At 37.9% G+C, this 5,793-nt stretch overlaps 3 pseudogenes across 1 annotated transcript; all 3 read left to right on the top strand.

The window, feature by feature from the left end:
- The first annotated feature begins 239 nt into the window (after window positions 1-239).
- Window positions 240-1,799, top strand: LOC116549297 (annotated as a pseudogene). Its single transcript, XR_004267792.1, has one exon. The product of XR_004267792.1 is annotated as a succinate--CoA ligase [ADP-forming] subunit beta, mitochondrial pseudogene (transcript).
- A 2,061-nt stretch (window positions 1,800-3,860) lies between these two features.
- LOC116549877 lies at window positions 3,861-3,993 on the top strand (annotated as a pseudogene).
- Window positions 3,994-4,039: 46 nt separating this feature from the next.
- On the top strand, window positions 4,040-4,172 carry LOC116549876 (annotated as a pseudogene).
- The last annotated feature ends 1,621 nt before the right edge of the window (window positions 4,173-5,793 follow it).

Here is a 5,793-nt window from a genome sequence, read left to right as displayed (position 1 = left end):
AATGGACTGTGAGTGGAGTGTGTGGCTGACTTCTAGCTGTAAGCTTTAAAAGACAGTACAATTTGCCAATTCCCTTTCTCTCCTATGGGCTCATTAAGACACATATTTAGATGAAGCTCTTCGTTAGGCAAGGTCCCCAAGTGACTACCGGAGCAGAGCCACTCTGCTGATCTGTGCTGAATCTACGTAGTATCAGTGAAAAATAAATAAGTAGCTTATTGTGTTAAGCTACCGCTGACTCAGAAATGGCTGCCTCCATGTTCTACAGCTGGTAGTTGACCACCTCTACCTTTTGGAACCACCGGCCTCAGGTTCTGGGAAATTCTGGATTGTTTAATAAACATGGATTCCAAGTACAGCAGCAACAGCAAAGGAATCTCACACTACATGAATACGTGAGTATGGAATTATTGCAAGAAGCTGATGTCTCTGTTCCCAAAGGATATGTGGCAAAGTCACCAGATGAAGCTTATGCAATTGCCAAAAAATTAGGTTCAAAAGATGTTGTGATAAAGGCACAGGTTTTAGCTGGTGGTAGAGGAAAAGGAACATTTGAAAGTGGCCCCAAAGAAGGAGTGAAGATAGTTTTCTCTCCAGAAGCAGCAAAAGCTGTTTCTTTTCGAATGATTGGAAAAAAGTTGTTTACCAAGCAAACGGGAGAAAAGGGCAGAATATGCAATCAAGTAGTGGTCTGTGAGCGAAAATATCCCAAGAGACAGTACTATTTAGCAATAACAATGGAAAGGTCACTTCAAGGTTCTGTATTAATAGGCAGTTCACATGGTGGCGTCAACATGGAAGATGTTGCTGCTGAGACTCCTGAAGTAATAATTAAAGAACCTATTGATATTGTAGAAGGCATCAAAAAGGAACAAGCTCTCTGGCTTGCACAGAAGATGGGATTTCCACCTAATATCGTGGATTCAGCAGCAGAAAACATGGTCAAGCTTTACGGTCTTTTTCTGTAAACGATGCAACCATGATAGAGATAAATCCAATAGTGGAAGATTCAGATGGAGCTGTGTTGTGTACGGATGCAAAGATCAGTTTTGACTCTAATTCAGCCTATTGCCAGAAGAAAATCTTTCATCTACAGGACTGGACCCAGGAAGATGAAAGGGACAAAGATGCTGCTAAGGCACGTCTGAGCTACACTGGCCTTGATGGAAATATAGGCTGCCAAGTAAATGGTGCTTGTTTGGCTATGGCCACAATGGATATAATGAAACTTTATGGAGGGACTCCAGCCAACTTCTTTGATGTTGGTGGTGGTGCTGCAATCCATCAAGTAACAGAAGCGTTTAAGCTTATCACTTCAGATAAAAAGGTACTGGCTATTCTGGTCAACAATTTTGGAGGAATCATGCTCTGTGATGTTATTGCACAGGGTATAGTCATGGCAGTAAAAGATTTGGAAATTAGAATCCCCGTTGTGGTACAGTTACAAGGTACGTGGGTCGATGATGCTAAGGCACTGATAGTGGACCACGGACTTAAAATACTTGCTTGTGATGACTGGGATGAAGCTGCTAGAATGTTGCTAAAGCTCTCTGAAATAGTGGCCTTTGCAAAGCAAGCACATGAGGATGTGAAATTTCAGTTGCCAATATGATCTGAAAACCCAGTGGATGGCTGAAGGTGTTAAATGCGCTGTAATCATTAAGAATACTATGTTCTGTGTTATTGTTCTTTTTCTTTTTAGTGTGTGGAGATTGTAATTACTATCTAGGCACACAAACATTTAAAAGCATTTGGTCTGCATTTAATTCTACCATTCAGAATGAACTGTTTGTACGAAGCACGTATAGTGCAGGTGTCTTCTTTCTTTTGTCCCAACCAGTCTTTTTTGCTTCAAAATGTAACTTGCAATATGCCAGTTTATTATTGTTGGGGGTAAAAAGCTGCTAAGCATTGGGGGTTTTGTATGACTGCAACATGACAGAGGCTACCCTGACTGATAAACAGGCTAACCTGCTGCAATAAACAACCAGAATGTACTCTCCACTGCATGGTCATTCAGGGTCCTGGGTTCCTTCCATTTTTGGTGGGGCACAGTGGCTCATGCCTATAATCCTAGCCCTTTGGGAGGCTGAGGTGGGTGGATCACCTGAGGTCAAGAGTTCGAGACCAGCCTGAAGAACATGGTGAAACCCTGTCTCTAATAAAAATACAAAATTAGCTGGACATGGTGGTGCACGCCTGTAATCTCAGCTATTTGGGAGGCTGAGGCAGGAGAATTGAGTGGACCTGGGAGGCAGAGGTTATAGTGAGCTGAGATCGCACCGTTGTGCTCTAACCTGGGTGACAAGAGTGAAACTCCATCTCAAAAATAAACCAAAACAACATATTATAGCCTTCTGTTGTCCTAGTGCATTTTCTCATCCACATAAAGGTTACGCACTAGTTCCACATCTGTATTCTAGCCACAGGGAAGGGGCAAAGAGGAAACAAAAGGCAATCAATTTCCTTTTACGGAAGTAACATTGCAGTTGGATATATCACTCCTCCTCATATTGCATTGGTGAGAATCCAGTCACAGAGTCACATCTTGTAGCATGGGTCCCACTAAATCTGGATGAGAATGGGATGGGTTCTATTACTAAAAAGAAGAAAGAGGGAATGGATAATGGAACAATTCACAGTGTCTGCCACAGGGTGCATAGAATGTTCAAAGAACTGATGTAAATGTAGTATGGCTGGAGAGCACAGTGAGACATGGAGAGTGCTCAGAAGGAGGCAGTAGAGGTGAGCAGAGGCCAAGATGAAGGAGACCTGACAACATTGACTTAGAGGTAAAGGAAAGCCATTGGAGAGTTTTAAATGGAAGAGTACCACAGTCAGATTTGCATTTTGAAAGATTCTCTTAATTCAGGAGGGAAGACAGAATGAAGATGAATTAGGTAGTTTTTGCAGGATCCGGAGAAGAGCTGGTGGTCACTTACACTGGGTTAGGGGCTATAGAGAGAGGAAGAGGAAATAGAATTTCATAGCTATGTAGATTACAGAATCAAGAATATTGAATGATGCAGATGAGAAATACAAGGGCTGAGGGGAAGAGAAAAGTTAAAGATGTTCCCAGATTTTCTGGCTTTCGGATTGATGTCCTGTCATTTCCTGGAGGGAAAATCCTGGCAGAAGAACAGGTTTACTTGGGAAGAGATGAGTGCCATATTGAGTATGCTATGTTTAATATGCCTGTGAGACATCCAAATATAGACATCTAGTAGTCAGTTGCATCTATGGGCTTGAGTTCAGGAGGGAGATCTAAGACAGATCTAAAAGGCTGGGAACTGTTAACATATGGATGATCCTTAAATCCAAGGAAGTGAATGAAATGGCCCAAAAAAAGTGGCTTAAGAAGAAAAAAAGGAACTCTTAAGAACATTAACATTGTAAGGAAAGGGGAAAGAGGAAGAAACCATCAGAATTGAAGAGAAAGTACCAGAGGGAAGGTGAAACACCTAGACAAAAGTCACTCCATGAACGATGAAGGAAGCAAGACTTTCAAGGAGACAGTGAGCACATGTGTAAAAACTTGCTGAGAAGTAAAGCAAACATGGAGAAAATAAAATGAGATAAAATGTAGTCTGTACATCAAGAGGTAGAAAGCAAATAAAACTACTAGGATGAAAAAAACTAGTCAACTAGTCAGCATAAAAAAATAGGGAGCATGCAATAAAATGATTGAAGTTAGGTCAAATTTAACAACTATGTCATGAAGGGTAAAGTGCAATGAAAAGACTTCAGATTGTTTTTAAAATCTAAGTACAAATATATGTTACTTACAGAATGCTTGATAAAAACTCAACACGTCAATATTGTATGGAATAAACAAGCATTGCTCAGAAAATTTGAATAGCAGCTTTGTGCAGTGGCAGTATCGTAGCCAATGAGGTTTATCCGAGGCGTGATTATTACTAACTGAAAACTTTTCCCACCGTGACGACTTGCAATACAGTCGGCCGTGGCAATTTTTGACAGTCTCTATGCAGACTGAATATAAAAAAAAAAAGGAATAAAAAAAGAAAATTGGAATAGCAGCTTTGCTCAGTGGCAGTATTGTAGCCAATGAGGTTCATCCGAGGCGTGATTATTACTAATTGAAAACATTTCCCGCCGTGACGACTTGCAATATAGTCATCCCTGGCAATTTTTGACAGTCTCTATGGAGACTGAATTAAAAAAAAAAAAAAAAGAAAAAAGAAAAGAAAATTTGAATAGCAAAATAAATAAATAATTATAAAATGATTAATTCCACAAAAAAGCCATTCCAGTTTTAGGTATTCATACAATGATTAAACGTAAAACCTTTGGATAAAAAAAGTTAGGAAAAAAATATTGAAATTAACTGAAAGCAGTTAAAAAAATCTTAACAAATCAACATTAAAAAATCAGAATTGTTTTAAAAATTTGAGAGCTGAAAACTCTTATCTGTTAGTCTTTTAAGTCTGACAAATACAGTACTTTCTTGCTACCTAAACTAATGCAGAATATGAAAAAAATGTTAAAACACTTTCAAAATGGAAAAAAATAAATTGGACATCATCAAAGTTAAAAACCCTTTTTATAACAAAAGACACTATCAAGAAGTTAAAACCCACTGAACAGAGAAAGTATTTCCAGGTCATATATCTGATAAAAGTCTAATATCCAGAATATACAAATTACTGTTACCAGCTTGACAATAAAAAGACAAATAACTCAATTTATCAATGAACAACGGGTTTGAACAGACATTTTTCCAAAGCAGATATACAAATAGCCAATAATTACAGGAAAAAGATACTCAGTATTATTAGTCATTAGAAAAATACAAATAAAAACCACAATGAAATAACACTTCACACCCACTAGGATGGCTAAAATCATGGAAAATAACAAGTGCTGATAAGACTGTGGAGAAACTGGGCCCCTTATACATTGCTGTGTGATTGTGAAATTGTGCAGCCACTTGGAAAACAGTTTGGCAGGTTCTCAAAAAGTTAGCCATAGAGTTACCACGTGATGTAGCAATTTTAATCCTAGGTATATACTCAAAAGAGTTTCAAATATGTTCACCCACAAAAACTTGTACATGAATGTTCATAGCAGCATTATTCATAAAAGCCAAAGTACGGAAACAATCCAAGTATCCTTCCACTGATGAATAGATAAACAAAATGTGGTATATTCATACAATGGAATATTATTCAACTATCAAAAGGAATAAAATACTGATGCATGCTATAATATGAATGAATCTTAAAAAAGTTATCCTAAGTGGCAGAAGTCAGCCTAAAAGGTACATATTTCATGATTCCATTTATATTAAATGGCATGAATAGACAAATCCATAGAGACAAAGTAGAGTATTGGTTGCCAGGGGATGAAAACAGAAGGCATGGGGAGGTTGCTATATATTTTTTTCTATTTAAGGGTGATGAGAATGTTCTAAAATGAGATAGTAGTGATAGTTGCACAACTCTCTGAATATACTAAAAACCACTGAACTGCACACTTTAAAAGAATGAATTTTTTTCATATGTGAAATATATTTTCATAAAATATACATTATGATGTCTTTCATATATACATATTCAGTTGCCTTTACTGATATTCTTTATTTCCTGTGTGGATTCATGTAGCTTTTGAGTGTTCTTTCATGTCAGCCTGAATGGCTCCTTTTAGTACCTTTTGTAGGGCAGGTCTGCTAGTGGTAATTTCTCTTCGTTTCTGTTTATCTGGAAATGCCTTAATTTCCCTTAGCTTTCGAAGGCTAATTTTTCTGAATATAGAATTCTTGATGAATTCTTT

The sequence above is a fragment of the Sapajus apella genome, unplaced genomic scaffold (genome assembly GCF_009761245.1).
Source record: "Sapajus apella isolate SASKATOON/1434 unplaced genomic scaffold, GSC_monkey_1.0 scaffold6, whole genome shotgun sequence".
In the NCBI taxonomy this organism is placed as follows: Eukaryota; Metazoa; Chordata; class Mammalia; order Primates; family Cebidae; genus Sapajus; species Sapajus apella.
The sequence above is the reverse complement of the archived record's forward strand: the minus strand, read 5'-3'. Positions and strand labels throughout refer to the sequence as shown.